Raw genomic sequence first — 24554 nt, 5'->3', positions numbered from 1 at the left:
GAGTAATGCATTATTTCAAATGCGAAAAACAACCTTAATTAACCTGTATTTGGATTGGGGAGCTTTCCTCTTATGTGATAATGTAGCTAGGTGCTTTCTGGATAGGCAACGTTAATCTACTATACCCAGAGGCAGTGTATTCATCTGAATTCTTAAATCTGAACATTTTTATAAAAATGTATATCCTCTTTAAACCTGTAATTTGTTTATTCTTCATATTCTCAAAACCAGAATTTGAATAATAGCTAATATTTTTGGATAGATATAAGACTTAGCTTAAAAAAGTGTATTGAGAAAGAGAGGTTTTTTTTCCTACATTGAAAATGATGCCTAAAATGCTTCTCAACTTTGGATAAATGACTCAGTCATAAGCTTGGTGACATGAGTTGGCTTTCTGTTCCCACCCAAATTTCATGTTGAATTGTAATCCTAGATGTTGGAGGCGGAGTCTGGAGGGAGGTGATTGGATCACAGGCATGACTTCTAACGGTTTGGCCCAACTGTCCCATGATAGAGTTCAAAAGTCTGTAGCGCCTCCTTAGCTCTCTCTTCCTTCGGCTCCTGCCACGTAGGACGTGTGGCTCCCCCTTGGCCTTCGCCATATTGTCAGTTTCCTGAGGCCTCCCCGGCCACGTACAGCCTGTAACACTGTGAGGCAATTAAACCTCTTTTCTTTATAAATTACCCAGTCTTGGGTAGTTCTTTATAGCCTTGTGAGAGTAGACTAATACATGTGGTTAGTTTAACAGCCACTCTGCCAGGCTATGAAATGTCTTATGTGCTGATTGTAAATTGACGAGCAAAATTAACAATCCTTCACCTCAGGGAGCGCATTAATAGAGAAGGTAGATATTAAGCAAATAATGACACGAGAACATTCTTAAATATATGATGCTTTACAGATACTTACAGTGATTGGAATACAAGGAACTGTGGAGATAGAACTTTGATATCATCAAAATAACCCATCCAAAAATATTGACTATAAAATGGTAAACTTCAAGATCATGGATAATTAGCCTTGAGATTATGGACAGACTTCAAATGACGTTAGTCTGAAATTGCATGCAAAACCTTGCAAGTGTGTGAATAAGCAATTTTCCCCAGGCAATTAGGCTGATAGCTATCATCTATTGCCAAACAGTCCTTTGACCCCAAAAGTTTATACAAAATACTTCAGAAGAATACTAAAATGTTATTTCAAACACCCTGCAGTTTCAAAACAACCAGATGTTTAGGAGCATGAGAACACATACCCGGAAGATTGATTCAATTTCAGTTTCATATGAATGTTTTGACAGCAAGTACTTTTTGTAAAAAATGCAAATTAGCTCATTAGTTTGGAGATAAAGCAATTAATGCTGGAATGTGACCGGATATTAGAAATGTGGATTAAAATTCTCCTTACTTGAAGGTAGATAGATTTTTTTTCTTAAGATTTTTGTAAGGGAAGAGAATAAGCCCAGAAAATATAAACATTATTAGGATTTAATTAAATAACCACTTTCCTCAAACTTAGTTAAATTTTAAAATAATGGCGCAAATGGATATTAATATATTGGTCAATGCACTCTATTTTTAGCTGTGGAAAACTGTAATAATTTATAGAATGTTATAGAGAGTAAAAGAGCAGAAAAATACGTGAGGCTCCATTTTGTTCTTTTTCTTCGTCCTACACCCATTATCAAAGAGGAAACAGTGTCTCTTCATTACTTATCCACAAATATTTGTTTACTCATGTGCTGTATACATGTCAGTGTGCTAGAGAATGAAACCAAAGAGAGGTAACCTGTAGTTTCAGACTCCATTCTAATCTTAGTAGCTGGAGATTACTTTTGAATGTTATAATTTATACAGGACTTTTGCTTTCTAAGAAGAGTGGTGGAGAATGTCTTAAGCCTGCTCAGTATATCTTCTTCATTGAACATCTCAGAGACATTTCCTGAACCCAAATATCTATTCCTTGCTCAGAGGTATAAAAATATTTCTCGGACTGAGCAGCGCACCCGGGGAGCAAGGAGGCGCGGCAGAGTGAGTGGGCCCTGAGCTGACAGATACAAGGCGCGGCTGGAACTGCAAGTGAGCTGACCGGCGAGTGAGGGGCACAGCCATGATCACCTCGGCCGCTGGAATTATTTCTCTTCTGGATGAAGATGAACCACAGCTTAAGGAATTTGCACTACACAAATTGAATGCAGTTGTTAATGACTTCTGGGCAGAAATTTCTGAGTCTGTAGACAAAATAGAGGTTTTATACGAAGATGAAGGTTTCCGGAGTCAACAGTTTGTAGCCTTAGTGGCATCTAAAGTATTTTATCACCTGGGGGCTTTTGAGGAGTCTCTGAATTATGCTCTTGGAGCAGGGGATCTCTTCAATGTCAGTGATAACTCTGAATATGTGGAGACTATTATAGGTAATTATCAGCTGTCTGCAAAATGCATTGATCACTACACCAAACAATGTGTGGAAAATGCAGATTTGCCTGAAGGAGAAAAAAAACCAATTGACCAGAGATTGGAAGGCATTGTGAATAAAATGTTTCAGCGATGTCTAGATGATCACAAGTATAAACAGGCTATTGGCATCGCTCTGGAGACACGAAGACTAGATGTCTTTGAGAAGACTATACTGGAGTTGAATGATGTCCCAGGAATGTTAGCTTATAGCCTTAAGCTCTGCATGTCTTTAATGCAGAATAAACAGTTTCGGAATAAAGTACTAAGAGTTCTAGTTAAAATCTACATGAACTTGGAGAAACCTGATTTCATCAATGTTTGTCAGTGCTTAATTTTCTTAGATGATCCTCAGGCTGTGAGTGATATCTTTGAGAAACTGGTAAAGGAAGATAACCTCCTGATGGCATATCAGATTTGTTTTGATTTGTATGAAAGTGCTAGCCAGGAGTTTTTGTCATCTGTAATCCAGAATCTTCGAACCGTTGGCACTCCTATTGCTTCTGTGCCTGGATCCACCAATACCGGTACTGTTCCAGGATCAGAGAAAGACAGTGACTCGATGGAAACAGAAGAAAAGACAGGCAGTGCACTTGTAGGAAAGACACCAGAAGCGAGTCCAGAGCCCAAGGACCAGACTTTGAAAATGATTAAAATTTTAAGTGGTGAAATGGCTATAGTTACATCTGCAGTTCTTAATACGAAACAATAATACAGACCTCATGATTCTAAAAAACACAAAGGATGCAGTACGGAATTCTGTATGTCACACAGCAACTGTTATAGCAAACTCTTTTATGCACTGTGGGACAACCAGTGACCAGTTTCTTAGAGATAACTTGGAGTGGTTGGCCAGAGCCACTAACTGGGCAAAATTTACTGCTACAGCCAGTTTGGGTGTAATTCATAAGGGTCATGAGAAAGAAGCATTACAGTTAATGGCAACATACCTTCCCAAGGACAATTCTCCAGGATCAGCCTATCAGGAAGGTGGAGGTCTCTATGCATTGGGTCTTATTCATGCCAATCATGGTGGTGATATAATTGACTATCTGCTTAATCAGTTTAAAAATGCCAGCAATGATATTGTTAGACATGGTGGCAGTCTGGGCCTTGGTTTGGCAGCCATGGGAACTGCACGTCAAGATGTTTATGATTTGCTAAAAACAAACCTTTATCAGGATGATGCTGTGACAGGGGAAGCAGCTGGCCTGGCCCTAGGTTTGGTTATGTTGGGATCTAAAAATGCCCAGGCTATTGAGGACATGGTTGGTTATGCACAAGAAATTCAACATGAGAAGATTCTGCGTGGTCTTGCAGTTGGCATTGCATTAATAATGTATGGGAGGATGGAAGAGGCTGATGCTCTCATTGAGTCTCTCTGTCGTGACAAGGACCCAATTCTTCGAAGATCTGGAATGTATACTGTAGCCATGGCTTATTGTGGCTCTGGTAACAACAAAGCAATTCGACGCCTGCTACATGTTGCTGTAAGTGATGTTAATGATGATGTCAGGAGGGCAGCCGTAGAATCACTTGGGTTCATTCTATTCAGGACCCCTGAACAGTGCCCAAATGTTGTCTCTTTGTTGTCAGAGAGTTACAACCCTCATGTGCGCTATGGAGCTGCAATGGCCTTGGGGATCTGCTGTGCTGGTACAGGAAACAAGGAAGCCATTAATTTGCTAGAACCAATGACAAATGACCCTGTGAACTACGTGAGGCAAGGGGCACTCATAGCTTCAGCTCTCATCATGATCCAGCAGACTGAAATCACTTGTCCAAAGGTGATTTTTGTATTCCAAAGTCATCAATGATAAGCACGATGATGTCATGGCCAAGTTTGGCGCTATTCTGGCCCAGGGCATACTAGATGCAGGTGGTCATAATGTCACAATCTCCTTACAGTCCAGGACTGGGCATACTCATATGCCTTCTGTGGTTGGCGTCCTTGTATTTACCCAGTTCTGGTTCTGGTTTCCTCTTTCACACTTCCTGTCATTGGCTTATACCCCTACCTGTGTCACTGGCCTTAACAAGGACTTAAAGATGCCGAAAGTTCAGTATAAATCAAACTGTAAACCATCCACATTTGCATATCCTGCCCCTCTGGAAGTACCGAAAGAAAAAGAAAAGGAAAAGGTTTCTACTGCTGTGTTATCTATAACTGCCAAGGCTAAAAAGAAGGAAAAAGAAAAGGAAAAAAAGGAGGAGGAGAAAATGGAAGTGGATGAGGCAGAGAAAAAGGAAGAAAAAGAGAAGAAAAAGGAACCTGAGCCAAACTTCCAGTTATTGGATAACCCAGCCTGAGTTATGCCTGCCCAGCTTAAGGTCCTAACCATGCCAGAGACCTGTAGATACCAGCCTTTCAAACCACTCTCTATTGGAGGCATCATCATTCTGAAGGATACCAGTGAAGACATTGAGGAGCTGGTGGAACCTGTGGCAGCACATGGCCCAAAAATTGAGGAGGAGGAACAAGAGCCAGAACCCCCAGAACCATTTGAGTATATTGATGATTAAGGACCAGAGGATCTCATTTGCTTATCTGAAGAAGAAGATTGTTCAGGCTCATATTGGAAATGCTTATGAGGAAATTTGTGCTGAGAACTGCTATTCAATGCATGTATTGTTGCCTCTGCGCTGACCTGAAGAACCTTGTCTTCAAGTCTTTGGTTGAAGAGAAGATATATAACTATTTAGTGTGCTCTTTCACAGAACTTGGTTTTCAAATAAATATAAGATCTCCAGATGGACGAGACCTTTGTTTTTCAGCCTGGGTTTTTAATAAATATATCTAATCCTCCCCCCCCCACACACACACACACACAATATTTCTCCTAAATTTAGAATGCCATAACATTCCAGCTCTTACCCGAATTAAGCCTGAAAAAGTTTTTTGGATGAGATTTTCTGTATCGCCACTTTGCCTGTTTTTGGTCATTTGGATTCTTCAGGATATTAATTTTCAGAATGAATTACATTCAGGGCATCGTCATAAAGGTTGGTACACCAGAACAAATGGAGCTAGGTATTATAAACTTAGGAGATTGGCCTGTTCATCTTTCTTCAAAATTATTTATTTGTTCTGTATAAAATGCAGTTGCTTCATTGGTTACATTTTTAAAGACATATTTTATTTCTAGTAAAATATGATATTTATTCAATGTGAAAACAAAAAAAAAAGTACATAGAGCATTGGCATAGGGAGCTGGTCTTGGGGGGGGCAGCCCTATTTGTGTCCTCTCTCTTAACCTGACATAGGACTTTATTCAGTTGTTCTCAAGATCACTTTCCACAATAATTATCAGCAAAGTAATTCATTAACCTAAAAATAAACTTTACACATAATAGAAAGCTCTGAAAAATTAGTAATTGTATTTATTTATTTATTATTGTGAAGACTATTTAACATGTTAAAGATAACTTGTGAGGAAACCAAGCTATTCAATATTAAGAAAGCATTTATCATACAATACCTGTTACTATAATATAGTCCTTGTGTTGTAATATCCAAAGATCTAGTTACTATGGTCAGTTCAGGCAAAATAAAAACATTTCTGAATATTTTTCTGTGTATGACGACCAAAATGTTATATTACCCGTTTGATGTCTGATCTAAGACAGTTTTATTCAATTATCTTAAATGTGTATATATTTTTTAAAATTTCAGAGCAGAACATCATCTAATGAAATATTAAATAGTTATGTCTTATTTCAAACATTTTAATCATGTCAGTGCATTAATAGAAATTTAAGTATAGCTATGTTTAATACGTTAAGAATAAGTAAATCTTGAACGTCTGTTTATGCAACACTGAGAGCTCCAGAAATTCAGACATAGGCTCATTAGAGAAATAGATGGAAATATACAGAGTGGGGAAGGCATTTTCTAAAAGATTGATAGTGAACAGCCTGGCTCTGGCTGCTGTATTTTTCTTGCTTATAAATCTCTAAATATTTTGGGTTTGTTTGTCCCCTCACAGTTTGATGAGGAGATAACTTGATTGGTGCTTTAACTATAAATAATATTAAAAGAAAAATTTAAAAATATAAAAATAGTCCTGCACATTTTGGTGACTGACAACAGAAATAGATGTAAATTTTACTATTTCTGTGTTCTATTTTGCAAAATCAAACACATGTAACCCTTTAGCAAATTGCTTCCAGCAGCATATTCATAACGTCATGCAGAACATAGCATGTGGATCTCTCCTATGGAGAAAAGCTGGTAAAGAATAAAAGAGCTCTTTAGCTCTGTACTCGCAAGGTTCAAAGTTATCTTTATACAATATTCTTGTCTGTTTTAGTCACTTCTGGAGGTTCTATTCGGCCAGCGTATTGTAGAGAGAAAAATGTATAAGTATTTTTTACAATTACAAACTTAAAAAAAAGACCTGTGAATAGGTTTTATAAATTATCAATATATGAATATTTTAGTTTTTTATTTACTAACATGATTATAAAACTATATTAATGTTTTGGACATTTTTGGGGTAAAATATTCAGTCTTATTTGAAGAAAAAAGTAAGATATAATAACACACATAAGTTTGTATTGTCAGCATGTGAAGTTATGGATGCCTTCCTCTGGTTTTCAAGGGTGATAATGGAGGAAGAATAATAAGAGCCAGAGAAAATATTGATAGGATAAAGTTTCTTTTCATGTTCAGAAAAAACAGTGGCCATAATAATTTTGCCTCTATTTGGAGGTAGTAAAAATTTCTTGTTATTTTAAAAGGATTAGTAAATTCTTCTTTTCTACCCTTTATAACTGGAGATTCAGAACATACCAAAAATATATGAAATATCAATGTAATTAAAATTTGCTTAAGCTTAATGTCTGATCCTGTACTTGTGGATTTCTTATATTTAGTTGGAGCCATTATACAAATAGCAAAACATAAAGATGAGGAAATCAAAGAAATACTGTGTTCTGGGGTATAGTGGTCACATAAAGGAAGTACATTTCTGAATTGGCTGGACTGCGCATCAAAGGCATGCTCCATCCGACCCCTTTACTGTGTAAGAACTGGCTAGACCCAAGAGGGGCAGTCTTTCTCCAGCCAGAAAAGTTCTTTCTTTTTTCGTAATCTAAATAATAATCAGCTAATTTATTTTCAATCTTTATGAAAATATTTATCATTGTGCATCTATAGTCTACATTTCCAAAAATGTGTGATGTGACTTAACATTGCACCTAGATCTTACATTTTGTTTTTATTATAGCTTGTTGTAATTCTTTTTTAAGTCAATTTGAATGAGATATTTTTATTTAACTGGTCAACTAGCTTTTAATTTGGAGGAAATCTGTGATGAAAGAAATACAGATTTACTTATTTTTATGAACAATTAACTCAATGTTATTGAAGAAAGACTGAACTATCACCAAACAAAAAGAGAAAGGGAACTAAACATCATCAGAAACAAACTATAGCATTTCTCCTGAAATTAATTAGTTACGGAATTTAAAGGAAAACAAAATGTGCAGTTTGCACATTGACATTCATTCAACCCCAAATCTCAGAAGACAATAGCTTCTTTAGTATAGTTGGAAAAATTATTTATATAATGGAGTTGTAATTCTTCTTACCATTATGTCATGTATCTTCTTTTTTTATTATCCAATAGGAAAATTAACAAAATATAGTTTAACTTAAGAGTTTATAGCTATCTATAACATAAATTATAAAATGTTGAAAGAGTCCTTAGATAGAGCCAGATTACTGATAAGAACCATTATTTTGCTGTTCAGGATCCAGTTACAGTCACAGAAATGAACAATTCTTTAGCTCCTATATATCTTTCCTCATAATGTTAATTTCTAGGTTTATCTTACATAGGGTTAAGTTCAGCACCTATTCTCATAACTATGAATTTCCATGGCATTGGAACTCATCTCTAAACATCTTAAACTCTTGATTATTCTGATATGCTTTCCTGTAATACAAATTTAAGGTATAGGCTTGTGTAAAAATACTAGAGAGGACAGAAATAGTACAGACCTCAAATCATAATCCAAATAAATCTTACTTTCAAATAGAGGGTATTAAGTCTAAGATATTGAATGTAGTGAATGAGAAAGACTGATTGTTTGTATTTTAAAAAATTTTCTTTTAATTGACAAATAATTATATATTGAGGCACAATGTGATATTTTGATATGCGTTTTTTTGTGGACTGAGTCAACCAAACTACTAAACATATTCATTATCTCACATACTTATTAACTTTTATGGTGAAGACATTTACAATTTAATCTTAAACAGTTTTAAAATATATAATACATTATTATTAGTTATTGACACTATTTTGTGCAATATATCACTACAGCTCATTCTTGCTGTCTAGTTGAAAGTTTGCGAAATTGATTAATATTTTCTATTTCCCCTTCCCTCCCATCTCAATGCCTCTGGTAACCACCATTCTACTGTCTACAATTATGAATTTGACTTACTTTGATTCTACATATAAGGGACATCTTAACAGTATTTGTCTTTCTATGCCTGTGTCATTTCACTTAGCATACTGCCCTCCAAATTCATCCATGTTGTGGCAAATGACAGGATTTATTCTTTTTTTATTTTTTGAGACAGTTTCGCTCTTGTTACCCAGGCTGGAGTGCAATGGCGCGATTGCTGGTGTGCAATCTCAGCTCACCGCAACCTCCGCCTCCTGGGTTCAGGCAATTCTCCTGCCTCAGCCTCCCGAGTAGCTGGGATTACAGGCACGCGCCACCATGCCCAGCTAATTTTTTGTATTTTTAGTAGAGACGGGGTTTTACCATGTTGACCAAGATGGTCTCGATCTCTTAACCTAGTGATCCACCCACCTCGGCCTCCCAAAGTGCTGGGATTACAGGCTTGAGCCACCACGCCTGGCCCTATTCTTTTTAAAAGCTGAACACTTTGCTGTTGTATGTACATATACTCCACAGTTTTTTTGTATTCATCCATTGATGGGCACTTAGGTAGTTAATGGTAACTCAACTATTATTAAGTAATGTTGCAATGAACATGGAAGTACAAATATCTCTTCCACTTGCTGATTTTTTTTTTTTTTTTTTTTTTTTTTTTGGAGACAGAGTCTCACTCTGTTACCAGGCACCAGGCTGGAGTGCAATGGCACAATCTCAGCTCACTGCAACCTCCGCCTCCCAGGTTCAAGCCTTTCTCCTGCCTCAGACTTCCGAATAGCTGGGACTACAGGTGCATGCCTCCACATCCGGCTAAATTTTGTATTTTAGTAGAGACGGGGTTTCACTATGTTGGCCCAGATGGCCACTTGCTGACTTTTTATCCTTTGGTTATATACCCAGTAGTCGGATTGCTGTATCACCCGGCAGTCTCTTTTTTCTTTTCGGGAGGAACCTCCATTATTGTCTCTCGTGATGTCTATACTGATTTACATTTCTATCAGCAATATGCAGGCTCCTCTTTTCTTCACGTCTGCTCCAACTGCTTTCTTTCATCTTTTTAGTAATAGCCCTTCTTACAAGTCTGAGGTGATATCTCACTGTGGTCTTAGTTTGCATTTTCCCCTGATTAGTGATGTTGAGTATTTTTCATGTATCTGTTGGGCATTTGTATGTCTTCTTCTGAGAAATGCCTCTTCAGGTCCTTTGCTTATTTTCCAGTCTGGTTGTTTTCTTTCTATATTGACTTACTTACATATTTTAGATATTAGCTCCTTAACAAATGTATGATTTTCAGATATTTTCTCCCAGTTTATGGGCTGCCTCATTTTATTAATTTATTCTGCCTAATATTTAATTAAAGTAATTACACTTAGAAGAGGTTTAATATAAAAAGCAAATATTGAATAAGCAAACACAGTGATTGCTCAGTGTCCATGAGGCATTGATGGGTTCCAAAATTCTATACAGACAGCAAAATTCATGCATGCTCAATCCCTTATGTAAAATAGTGTAGTATTTGCATATAAATTATGCATATCCTGCCATTTACCTTAAATCATCTTTAGATGATATGTAATACTTAATACAGCATAAAAGTTATAAAAGCAGTTGTTATACTGTATTGTTTTAGGAATAAAGACAGAAAATAATGTCTGTACATTTCAGTAGAGATATGTTTTTCCTAAATATTTTTGATACAGTTGTTAAATCCATGGACATAAAACCCATAGATATGGAGAGCCTACTCTATTAACTATATAATCCCTATTGTAACAGCATCAAATATGTAAAGCAAATGGTAAGAGGATTCTGATTATTTATTTATTTATTTTGTTTTCCAAGAATGTTACTGAAGACATTTTAATCTTATTTAATCAATGAGATTTATAAACTCTAATGCAAATTATTAGGTTTTACATAATTCACAAAAAGCTTTAAGGCTCCTGGGTAAGTTTCAGTGGTCCAATGTGACAGCAAATGTTTTAATTCAGATGTTTGGATTTCTACTTTGCTCATTTACAATGATTTCAAAATGTCAAGAATGCAAAGCTCAGTCCTTAGTTGACCCCTAATATTATAAGATTGTTAAATAAAAAGAAAAGGATATGCATTCCTTTAGTTAATCTGATTTTTTGTACATTAAAGTTTTTCTTTAAATGTGATCTACACAGTTACTAAATGTAGAGGTCCTGCCAAACATATCATGGTTTATTTTGTATTTGTGGTTTTCTCTCTGTAACTACTTATTATATTAAATAGAAAAAAATTCTTTTGATCACTAATTGTCAATTGTTAATTTAATGTTAAATACCATACTAACATTTTCTCTCACACTTGTAAATTCAATAATAGAAGAGAAATAATTTTGCTTGTTTTTATTAAATCTGTTTTAGAAATGTCTCTTATTTTAGATCAATAATAATATATATGATATATATTGTTAATGCATAATGGCTTTAACATTATTGTAGAATTAGAATTTAGAATTCAGTTCTTAAAACTTCAGTTGAGATTTCTTTCTATTTCCAGACACTTCTGTCATATACAGGGGAGGCATTTTATTGATGAAAATGCAAATGCTTGCTCTGCATTGTACGTGAAAGGTCAAAGCAATTTTATATCTGCTTCTACAAAATATTTTACTTCAAATAAATCTCTTGATTAATACTTTATTGGAATAGATTTATTTCCTAAATTTTATTTTTTAGAACTTTGCCCTTTCAATTTTAACTGGTTCTGAAAAATTGCATTCTGTGTCTTCTCCTGAAATAGGAAAATGTCACAGAAGGGAGGTGGCTGTCAACACAATAATAAAAACTGAGAATTCTGGTACACTTCAGATAAGAATCCAGGCTTACCTGTTTTCATCAGGTTTGAATTAAATATCCAATGTTTCATTAATTTGTAGCACAAAAACCACTGTATTTTGATGTGCTCTATTAAGGTGTTTATGATATATTAAATGTACTCTTAAAATGTAAAGAAGTAAAAAAAATTGCTTTTTTTTTTTTTTTTTTTTTTGAGACGGAGTTTCGCTCTTGCTACCCAGGCTGGAGTGCAATGGCGCGATCTCGGCTCACCGCAATCTCCGCCTCCTGGGTTCAGGCAATTCTCCTGCCTCAGCCTCCCGAGCAGCTGGGATTACAGGCACGCACCACCGTGCCCAGCTAATTTTTTGTAATTTTAGTAGAGACGGGGTTTCACCATGTTGACCAAGATGGTCTCGATCTGTTGACCTCGTGATCCACCCGCCTCGGCCTCCCAAAGTGCTGGGATTACAGGCTTGAGCCACCGCGCCCGGCCAAAAAAATTGCTTTTTAATGAACATACTTGATATGAAAAATTTTTAATAAAAATGAAGTAAATTTTAATACACATTGGTAATAAATTTATCATTTAAAAATGTAAGTAAATGGTTATAGTGGTCCCGTTTCTGGTTTAGGTGCTATATATTTGGGGACAAAGTACATCAATTGCACAAATAAACAAGTTACATAATAACCAGAATAAGGAGTAGAAAATGATGGTCAGTATAAACACTAAATTTTCACTGTTGAGGTCCCGTAGTCTCCTCTTACGCACAGGTTCATTTTCATAGTTTCAGTTATTTGTTGTCAATCAAAGACTGAAAAGTACAGTAAGATATTTTGAAAGAGAAAAGAAAGGTTGAGAGTCAGAGGCATCACATTCAAATACATTTTTATTATAGTATATTGTTATATTTGTTCTATTTTATTGTTATTGCTAATTATTTTTGTTAATCTCTTGCTGTACCTAATATATGAATTAAATTATATTCAAGATTTCTGTGTATAGGAAAAAAACAGCAGTTTCAGGAATCTACTGGGGGTCTTGGAATGTATCCTCCACAAATAAAAAGGGATTACTGTATCATTATTCCTATTTAAAAAATAATTCAGTTGAGGTTTAGGCAGGATAAGTATTTGCAAAGAGTACAAACTTCGTCTTAGTTAAAGTTCATATGCAATAATGAGAAGTATTGTGGTGATAAGATAATTGTCATGAAAATGGTGATAATGCTAATTACTATTTATCAAGACATTATGTCTGAGGAAAAGTGCTGAGAGATTGATACACAGTATATTGTACATTTTACAAGAAACCTGGGAAATAGATATAATCTACATTAGATAGTCATTTTATTACCTTCAGGATATGATCAAATTAACACCTTGTTTTGAACTGACTCAAAATCCCATGGTCTTAACCATAGGTTAGTAGTGTAGTGCTGACTTTGGTATATAAGATAAAAAGATACATGTTTCTAATAAATATTCCATGTGTTCAAGAATATAAAGTCATTTTAAGGTTAATAAATGTAATAAATGATAACTCTTTGATAAATAGATGCCATTAGAATACAGACATTATTAAATTAAAATTCAAATGAGATCAAGAAACTAAGTTGTGGGTGATTTCAACTTCTATATATAAAAATATTGGTGGATAATGGATATTCATCTCCACTATGCATTAAACCCAACTATGCAAAATGCATAAAATACAAAATGAACCATTTAAAATAATAGATATAAACCAAATAAGCTATTATATAGTGTGCCAAGATCCCAGATAAAAGGCAAATGCAATGAAATAAACCTGATACTGAGACTCATGTTTTCTGGTTACTACATTAGCTGTGGTGAATCAGAGGCATGGAGGAATAAGAGAAAACTGCATCTTACAGCACATGGCTACATTAAAAATACATTTAACTCTCTGCAGGATATCCAAAGACTGTATGATCTATCATACATAATGATGGGCAGATCATTAAAAATTACCTCGAGTACTAGGAAAGAGTACCAAATAATGTAAAAATCAAAATAAAAAACAGGTAACACAGCCAACTCATAACTGATACTGATATGGGTGATATCAAGCATGATTGTTATAATAGCTAGGATTAATATATTAAGGATAGTACACAAAAAGGACAATTTCACGAGAAAACTTGAATCTACTAAGAAAGCACATTTTAGAGTGAGAAACAAAATAAGCTAAAGTATTTATGTATATATCAGTTAATATATATATATATATAAATGTGTTAAGTATTTATATAAATGGTGTTAAAGTAGACACAGCAGAAGAGAGGATTAGTAAAGTGGAATTTAGTTATCTCAGTAGAAAATCCCCAGATTAAAACATAAAGGGGAAATTTATGAAGCATAGTGAAACATATAATACATATATCATTTAAGTTATAGAAGAATAACTTGAGTAGATAATTTTTGAAAACTATTAAAAAGTATTAATTCACAGACTCTAAAGATACTGTGAAGTCCAAGCATGAAAAATGCAAAAAGAACCACAGGAGCACATCCTGGCAAACTGCTGAAAACTAGACAAACAAAAATATTAATAAATGTAATCAGATCCAAGTACACTTTCACAGGAGCAGTTAATACTAATTGCTGAATGCTCAAAAGAAATCATGTAAGCACCAAAGCAGATAAATTATACCTTTTTGTGCTGCAGTAAAATTCTAGAATTCTGTAGCTATTGAAAATGTTTCTTTAAATTCTGACAAACACAAAGACATCTTTCTGACAGTAATTCTGAACTACAAGAAATAATAAACTAAGGTAAATAATTTTAAAGGAATTAAACCAATATATAAGAAGAAATGAAAAGCATCATTAAATAAAACATATCCTTTGGAGATTAAAATACATGCAAATTTGAAATTTATAAAAACAATGTGGTTATGTGGAAGTTGTGTAAGGTCCTTGCATTTTCTTGTTAGTGATGAAAGTACATATTTAAAGTTGACTGCAAGTAAGACATCCAGTTTAATCACTAAGCAAACCCTGAGAAATACGAATAATCACTAATAAGTTAAAAGAAAACCTCTGAACAAAAATAATCTTAAAGGAGATAAAAATTAAGACAAATATGAGCAAAACAGAAAAGATGCAAAAATAAAAGGGGGGAAATATGAAAATTATTATGTTCAGTGTAAAATTCCATAAAAATGGCTTTTAAAAAGTGATAATAAAAAAAGATTTCAAAAAAAAGTAGTAGCAGATCAAACTCAAATTAGGCCACTTACAAGAGACATTCTTTAAATAGAATATTGAAAAGCAGAAGCTAAAAAAGTGATTATATATGTATAAAACAAATTCAAAGACATAAGACTGAGAGAAACATTAAATTCAAAATGTGTGTGTTTATTAATATGGAAGAGTAAATGTTAAGGCAAGAAGAATTATTAGAGATAAAACTTTTTTAATGGGTTAGTTCAGAAAGAAGATATATTAATAGTTAATTGCTGGACACAATAGCATGTCCTAAATATGTATAAAGTCTCAAAGTTGACAGAAGCAATATTAAAAAATTTTAAATGAACAATATAAACAGAACAATTTGGTTTTTTTAATCAACATTTTTATACAAGGAACTAAGAAAAAAATTAAATCACAATATAAAATATTTGGAAAATATTAAAAGTAAACTGAATAATTTTAAAAATGAATTTTTGACAGCAAATTAGACATAGCATTAAAAAAGTATGAATATCTTAAATGTTAGTTCAGTAGAATAACCAGATTAAATAAAAAGAAGGAAAAAACTTAAAAGCAAAAAAATGCTTAAGAGCCTACCTCACAAAAAAAGCCCAGGTCCAGATGGGTTCACAGCCGAATTTTACCAGACACACAAGGAGGAGCTGGTACCATTCCTTCTAAAACTATTTCAAACAATCCAAAAAGAGGGAATCCTTCCCAAATCATTTTATGAGACCAACATCATCCTGATACCAAAACCCAGCAGAGACCCAACGAGAAAAGAAAACTTCAGGCCAATATCCATGATGAACATAGATGCAAAAATCTTCAATAAAATATTGGCAAGCCGATTGCAACAGCAAATCAAAAAACTTATTCATCATGATCAAGTAGGATTCATCCCAGGGATGCAAGGCTGGTTCAACATACGCAAGTCTATCAACGTAATTCACCACATAAACAGAACCAAAAACAAAAACCACATGATTATCTCAATTGACGCAGAGAAGGCATTTGACAAAATTCAACAGCCCTTTATGCTAAAAACCCTCAATAAACTCGGTATCGATGGAACGTATCTCAAAGTAATAAAAGCTATTTATGACAAACCAACAGCCAATATCATACTGAATGGGCAAAAACTGGAAGCATTCCCTTTGAAATCTGGTACTAGACAAGGATGCCCTCTCTCACCACTCCTATTCAATATAGTACTGGAAGTTCTAGCCAGAGCAATCAGGCAAGAAAAAGAAATAAAGGGTATTCAAATAGGAAAGGTGGAAGCCAAATTGTCTCTATTTGCAGACGACATGATAGTATACCTAGAAGACCCCATCGCCTCAGCCCAAAAACTCCTGAAACTGATAAACAACTTCAGCAAAGTCTCAGGATATAAAATCAATGTGCAAAAATCACAAGCATTCGTCTACACCAATAACAGACTTAAAGAAAGCCAAATCAAGAGCGAACTGCCATTCGCAATTGCTACAAAAAGAATAAAATACCTTGGAATACAACTCACAAGGAACGTAAGGGACCTCTTCAAGGAGAACTACAAACCACTGCTCAACGAAATCAGAGAGGACACAAACAGATGGAGAAACATTCCATGTTCATGGTTAGGAAGAATTAATATCGTGAAAATGGCTATACTGCCCAAAGTAATTTACAGAATCAACGCTATCCCCATCAAGCTACCATTGACTTTCTTCACAGAACTGGAAAAAACCACCATGAACTTCATATGGAACCAAAAGAGAGCCCGCATAGCCAAGTCAATTCTAAGCAAAAAGAACACAGCGGGGGGCATCACACTACCGGATTTCAAACTATACTACAAGGCTACAGTAATCAAAACAGCATGGTACTGGTACCAAAACAGAGATATAGACCAATGGAACAAAACAGAGGCACCGGAGGCAACACAACATACATACAACTATACAATCTTTGATAAACCTGACAAAAACAAGCAATGGGGCAAGGATTCCATGTTTAACAAATGGTGTTGGGAAAACTGGCTAGCCATGTGCAGAAAGCAGAAACTGGACCCCTTCCTGACACCTTACACTAAAATTAACTCCAGATGGATTAAAGACTTAAACATAAGACCTGGCACCATAAAAACCCTAGAAGGAAATCTAGGCAAAACTATCCAGGACATAGGAGTAGGCAAGGACTTCATGAACAAAACACCAAGAGCATTGGCAACAAAAGCCAAAATAGACAAATGGGACCTAATGAAACTCCACAGCTTCTGCACGGCAAAAGAAACAGTCACTAGAGTGAATCGGCAACCAACAGAATGGGAAAAAATTTTCGCAGTCTACCCATCTGACAAAGGGCTGATATCCAGAATTTACAAAGAACTCAAGCAGATTTACAGGAAAAAAACAAACAAGCCCATTCAAAAGTGGGCAAAGGATATGAACAGATACTTTACGAAAGAAGACATATATGAGGCCAACAATCATATGAAAAAATGCTCATCGTCACTGGTCATCAGAGAGATGCAAATCAAAACCACATTGAGATACCATCTCACGCCAGTTAGAATGGCGATCATTAAAAAATCTGGAGACAACAGATGCTGGAGAGGATGTGGAGAAAAAGGAACACTTTTACACTGTTGGTGGGAGTGTAAATTAGTTCAACCATTGTGGAAGACAGTGTGGCGATTCCTCAAGGCCTTAGAAATAGAAATTCCATTTGACCCAGCAATCCCATTACTGGGTATATATCCAAAAGACTATAAATCGTTCTACTATAAGGACACATGTACACGAATGTTCATTGCAGCACTGTTTACAATAGCAAAGACCTGGAATCAACCCAAATGCCCATTGATAATAGACTGGATTGGAAAAATGTGGCACATATACACCATGGAATATTATGCAGCAATCAGAAATGATGAGTTCGTGTCGTTTGTAGGGACATGGATGAATCTGGAAAACATCATCCTCAGCAAACTGACACAAGAACAGAAAATGAAACACCGCATATTCTCACTCATAGGTGGGTGATGAAAAATGAGAACACATGGACACAGAAAGGGGAGTACTAAACACTGGGGTCTATTGGGGGGAAAAGGGGAGGGCCAGTGGGAGGGGGAGGTGGGGAGGGATAGCCTGGGGAGAAATGCCAAATGTGGGTGAAGGGGAGAAGAAAAGCAAAGCACACTGCCATGTGTGTACCTACGCAACTGTCTTGCATGCTCTGCTCATGTACCCCAAAACCTATAATCCAATAAAAAATTTAAAAAAAAAAAAAAAAAGCAAAAAAATGCATATGAAATTTATTGAAATGGTAGAAGCATTTAATATGTTGATATTATATAATATATAACAATTAACTTAATTGTAATACACAATATGTAATGTAAATATACTGCATGTCATAATTTACATATCTAAATAATTGGTTTACATATACTACATTTGGGCTTAGCCAAAAGTTCAAGAAGCAATAAAATGATTTACTTATAATATTATTTACATGATAAATCTATATATAAAATGCAAAATTATGTTTCTAAAACATAACTCCAAAATGTTTACATATATTGCATGTGATATTGCACATAATATACATTATAATATGCTATGTATTATATATTATATCATATTTTACATTATAGATTGCCCAATATGCATATGTTATATGAAATATATATAATATATAAAATATAATTTAAAATAGCCTCCACCAAAAACCTATTGGAACTGATTGATTCAGTAAAGTTGAAATCTTTAAAAAGACATAAATTCAATATACAAAAATAAGTAACATTTCTGTTTGCCAACAGTGAATGATATGAAAAAAAAACAACAAGAAATCAATTATGATAGTTCCAAGTAATATAAAATACCTAGGACTAAAATTAACCAAAGAAGTGAAATATCTTTACAATGAAAACTGTAAGAAGAAAGACAAAATTGAAAAGGGCACACAAAAAAATGGAAAGTAACACCATTTTAATGAATTGGAAGAATCAGTATTATTTAAATGTCCACACTACCCAAACAATGTACTAATTGAATGCAATTTCTATCAAAATGCCAGTGACATTCTTTACAGAAATAAAAAAAAAACACCTTAAAATTTATATAGAACTACAAAAAGAGCATGAATAACCAAATGATCCTGAACAAAAAGACCAAAGTGGTGACATCACTCTACCTGACTTCAAAATATACTATAAAGCTTGAATTATTAAATAGAATGTACAAAATTTATAATCAATTACCCTAGGGCAATAAAAAGAACAATAATTATATGCAATAATGCTGATGATTATCACTAACATGAGCTTAATAGATACAAAGAAGCAATATCTTTTTAAAAGTATAGAAAATTTATGTAAATTTCTAAAAGAAAATTATGATGTCAGAGGTCAAAATAGTGGTTTACTTTGAAGAGGTAATGACTGCAAAATAGTATTAGAGATTTCTAGAGTATTGTTACTACCCTTGCTCCAGTATTGTAATTTCATAGGGCTATTATAGTTGTAAATATTTATCTTGCCAAAATTCATTACGTTAAAAATCCCTTATCATTTAAATAACTTGTCACTTAAGGTTAGGAGTATGTTAACAGTAAAAGAGAAAACAGAAAAAATGTGCTTGGGATATATATTTATCCTTGAATTTAGCTAAAATTTAGCAAGGAAGAAAAGACAGAGCAGATCAGGCAAGCAAATTTATGAAGAAAAGATACACTAGTTGGCCCTGAATAGTTAAGTGTAGTTTGCTTATTTATTTATTCATTAATTCCTTCATTAATCCGTTAACAAACATGTTACAGTCAGTACTCTAGTCTTAGAATAAATCAATGAAATTTTTTTTCTGATTGGAAGAACTATTTTAATGTAGAAATAAATAAATCTTAAAAATTATATAATACAAGCTTAGAAAATAAAAGTAGTGGGAAAATTAAAACAAAGTGTTGATATTTTTAGCAGGTCACAATTACTTGGGTAGAAATGGAAATTAGGATGGTTGGGGTAGCCCTTCCTTAAAAGAGGGATGACATTTAGTCTAGCCTATTAATATAGCTTGTGACTGCATTTTATAATTTCTTCAACGAATGTTTTATTTTCAGAAATTCTGTGCTTTTTCTAATGATATATATTTCTTCTTTTATATACTGAATTGCTTCCCTCATTCTTTGTGTTGGTTTTCAACTTCATCTTGGATCTCATTCAGCTTCTTTAAAATCAGTATTTTGAATTCTTTATGTTATTTCAAACATTTCATTTTGATAGAGATCCATTGCTGGAAAGTCAATGTGATCCTTTGGGGGAATTGTAACATTCTGCTTCTTTAGACTTTCAGAATTATTGCTCTTCTCATCTGAATCAAGCCATCTCTCCTTATTTTTTGTATTTCCTTTCATTTGGAAGGGGTCCCCTACCCCTAAGATGGTGCCTGTAATGAATGTTTTGGTGGTTCCTTTGGCTTTGGTTCTGGATATTTGCAATGCCAAAGAGTCAGTGTAAGCTCCTTGGTTATAGATAGCCTCTGTATGGCCGCTTTCCCAGGCGCTGGTTGCTGTTAGTTATTCACTGGACCTACCTGCAAGCTCACTCCCTCCTGTGGGGCCAGTATGGTGGAGATCTGAGGAAGCTTATCTTGTTCCAAAATGCTGTGCATTTGTTTCAGAATTCCTATCGTATTGTGCAGTTCAAAGTCCAGGATAGTAGGTGATATTTATCAGTAAGGGCAGGCCGCACCCAATACAGATGGGTATATATTTGATTCTTGTTTACGGAGAGAGACTCTGTTGCCTCAAGTGATGGAGTGATTCATGGAATACACAGTGTTCATATCTCTCTGATTAACTGTCTGGCAAGGGTCAGCCAAGATAGGCAAGGTTGGACTGAGCCAACCTTCCTATGGATCCACCAATGTTGGACACAAGTACTAGCTCCTAGTCACCCGCAGTGTGACTAGAAACCTCTGCTGCCCCAAGTTTTCTGCCTGGGAAGCAAGGTGCAGATTATGCTTAGAGTCTTATTCTGTAGTTCTACATGTTGCATTTGCCTGAAGATATTTCTGGGCATCAATTAAAGAGAGTACCACTGCACCAAAATCACTACGCCCAAAGAGAGGTGTTGCTCAGGCTCCTGATCCAGGTGACTGCGTGTGCCAAATGCCTCAAAATATGTCCTAGCAAGGAATAGAGAATCTGTTGCTGCAACAAAGTCCTTGGAGAGGAAGACCTTGAAGCATATCACTTCCAGCCATGTGATATGCCCAGGGAGGGAGCAGAGAAATTGCTACCATAACAGATGCTTTGCATAGGAAGGGAGCAGCAGCAGGAACTCCTAATCCACGGGAGCAGTTATGCCAAAAGCATGTAATTACATCCAGGTGTGGAGTGAATGCTGCTACAACAATATCTCTGCACAAGAGGAGAGGGGCCACTGTGGCTCCGATTCCAGGTGAGCATGTATGCTGAATGCCTGGAGATATGTCCAGGAATTGAGAGAAGGGAGCCCTGCTGCGCTACAATCTGTGTACAGAGAGGGTGGGGTGCCGTAGGCTGTTAATGTAGAGGAGTGGGTGCTCCAAAGGCCTGGATTATGCATGCGTGTGGAGTGGAGAGAATGTTGCTGCACCCATGGTCTCTGCACAGGAAGAAAGGAATAGCTCAGGCTGCTAACTCATGTGAATGGGTGCTCAGAATGCTTGGAAATGCCAGCCATGGAGCAGAGAACACCAATATATCAAGATCTCTGAATGGGAAGGGAGGGTCAGTTTAGGCTTCTATTCCAGGTGAGTAGGTGCACTGAATGCTTCAAATTATGCGGCAACACGGCGGGGGGTGGTGGTGAAGTAGAGAGGTCCTGCTGCACCAAGATCTCTGAACAAGAAGGGAAGGGTGGCTCTGCTTCCTAATCCAGGCAAGCAGGTGCTCCAAGTGCCTGAAAGCCCATCCCCTGGTGAAGAGTGAAGGTCCTTGCAGGGAAAGGGGCAACTCAAGCTGCTAATCTAGGTGAACAGGTGCACCAGATGCCTGGAGATATGCCCAGGCATGGAGCAGAGAGAGCACTACTGCACCAAAATATCTTTGGGAGGATTGAAGCTGCTCAGACTGTTAATCCAGGAAAGTAGGGGCTGCAGAGACCTGGGAATATGCCTCACTGCTTAGCAGAGAGATTTCCACTGCACCAAGATCTCTGCACAGAAAGGGAGGGGCAGTTCAGACTGCTAATACAGGCAAGCACATGTTCTTTATTCCTGGAAATATGCCCAGGCATGGAGCAGAGGGAGGACTGCTGCACCAAGATCTTTGCAAGAGAAGGAAGGGTTGGCCCACACTGCAAATCCAGGAAGAAGTGGGGTCAGCCTCACTCTCATTCATCAGAATTAGTGGAGCTCTCTTCCCACAAGACCAAGGGAGCAGTCTGAGACAGTCAGCAATGAAGCAGGTAGACCCATTTGATTTTTAAAGCTGTCCCTGGCTGCAAGTGTTGCCACCCAGGAGAAACCCTGTCTGCAGCAACTCTGCGGCTCCAGCCTTTTATCAGCCTAAAGCTGCCATGGAAGGCTCCTTGCCCACCCTTTACTCTCAGGATCTGGAGTGTTCTTTGCTATTCTGGTGAATTCTCATTTTCCTTATTGAATTAAAAATCACAGATTTTATCGTTATGCACTATTTTGCTATTTCCAAGTGGCTGAGGAATGCTAAAAGGCTTTAATCTACCATCTTGGAAAAACAAACAAATTCTGGAATTATTAGGAGCTGCAGATCCTGGAAAAGGGAATGGAATGTGGGACTTCAAACAGTTAGGAAATTATGTTGTGACCACTGCTCTAGTTTCTGGTTCTCAGTGTAGTTGGTTTCTGTGTTTGCTCTAAGATGAAGCCTGGTGAGAGATAAATAAAAGAGGAGAAATTTCCAGAGTATAGAGATTTGCTAGAGAAATGAAGCAGTACCCCTAGGTAAAGTGTGGCCTCTTCAACATATGAACTCTCTAACCCAGAAAGTTAGTTCCCCATATATTTGAAAGGAAATACTACAAGACACAATATCCACCAATGATAAATTATTTTCAATAGCCGAAGAGTTACAATCAGTATATCTATCCATTTTTTAAATTTCATAGGCAGTTAATAGATTTTTAAAAGCTCATGACATTCTAAAAAACAAAAATTTATGGTAATGTAAATAAAAATAATGTGAAACTAAAAATACACACCAGAAGGGAAATGAGAAAAAAGCACACGTAGTTTTATATATAATTGTTTTCTTATACAAGATGTCAAAACTGAAATTTGAGGCTGTTTGAGATAATTTATATTAAAAATCAAGGGATGCTACAAGTCAGAAAGCTACCTTTATGGCAAAATATAAAAAGGTGCTCATTTCTCGAAGTAAATATTGTTTCATGCCATTATGTGTCACACAGTGTTGTCATATTCTTGAAATTAAGAAAAACAAAAATGGAAACATCTCCCCATTTCATCAGTGGTAGATGACTGTGAATAGTCATAGCTTGTAAAAGATGAGGGGAGGAGTTACTGAGTAGGTATAGAAGAAGCATAGACCTAGGATTCAACAATTTCTCCTAAATTCACACAAAGAGCTATTCTTAACAAACATGCTAAATAATATAAATTAAAAATGAATTACCCAGATTCCTGATTCGAAATCAAGAGAAGCTGCTGCAATATAGCACACTGTCTGCTTGGCCAGTTTTCACCCTGGGGAGACTTGAACAAGCTGGTAGAGAACAACGCCGGTTGCGCGCACACGCGCGCATGCACACACACACAGCCTTAGACACTATGGCACAGTTTGCTACATCAGATTCAGAGTGAAGCAATGGTGGGGATTCAGGCCTCTGAGAAAGAAGTCAGCTGCAGAGAGGAAACCTCATGAGATACACAGAGATTATCTTAGAGGATACCCAGATAGCAGTAAGAACAAGATATGCCCATTATGAGTGTTTTGTACTATCGTGGAGTTGTTTAAAAGAGCAGTTGTTTGCCTTTGCTGCTCCAGAACTTTGCTGAGAGACACAGAACTGTGTTTACTCACACACTCTTAATATTAGCTACTAATTGAATCAAAATAGTAAACATCATAAATAAAAAGATTATATTAATGAATTCAGAGGTTCCCAAATGGAGGCAAATTTTATACTGTATCATACCATTTTTACCAGCAAATTTTAAAAGATGAATGATATATGTAAATTTCAAAGAAAAATATTGGTAATTTAAAATTACAATACTTATTTAACTGGAATAAGACTACTGAAAGAGAAGTCTAAAATATACATTTAAAGAAAAAGTTATAGTTTCAGTTGTTCTAAAATATCAAAAAACATGTTTCATAATTCTTTTTATACATATAGCATGACATTTGCAACTATATCAGGCAGTGTTGTTCTAAGGAAGAAAACGGATACATTTTATTGCTGTAAGTGTTCTGCATAGATAGTTAATAAGATATTAATTATGCCACATACAGTGGGTTATAGAATTGAAATATAATGTTAGAATGTGTATTGGTGATCATACCCATCATAGTTTCCAGAGATTTGGCTTCAAAATTTTGAGTATAAAAAATAATTTGTGAGATTTATTGCACGGAAGGGTGACTATAGTTAATAATAATTCATTGCATATTTCAAAATAGCTA

The 24554-nt window shown here is 35.5% G+C and overlaps 1 protein-coding gene and 1 pseudogene across 2 annotated transcripts in view; both read left to right on the top strand.

The window, feature by feature from the left end:
* LOC118149120 (uncharacterized) overlaps positions 1–24554 on the top strand; it is a 353134-nt gene that overhangs the window by 56835 nt on the left and 271745 nt on the right. The gene's annotated exons all lie outside the window — the stretch shown is intronic.
* Positions 1996–5211, top strand: LOC100395546 (26S proteasome non-ATPase regulatory subunit 1 pseudogene; annotated as a pseudogene).

This window comes from Callithrix jacchus, chromosome 18, assembly GCF_049354715.1.
Source record: "Callithrix jacchus isolate 240 chromosome 18, calJac240_pri, whole genome shotgun sequence".
NCBI lineage: Eukaryota > Metazoa > Chordata > Mammalia > Primates > Cebidae > Callithrix > Callithrix jacchus.
This window is presented reverse-complemented; position numbering and strand designations above follow the sequence as displayed.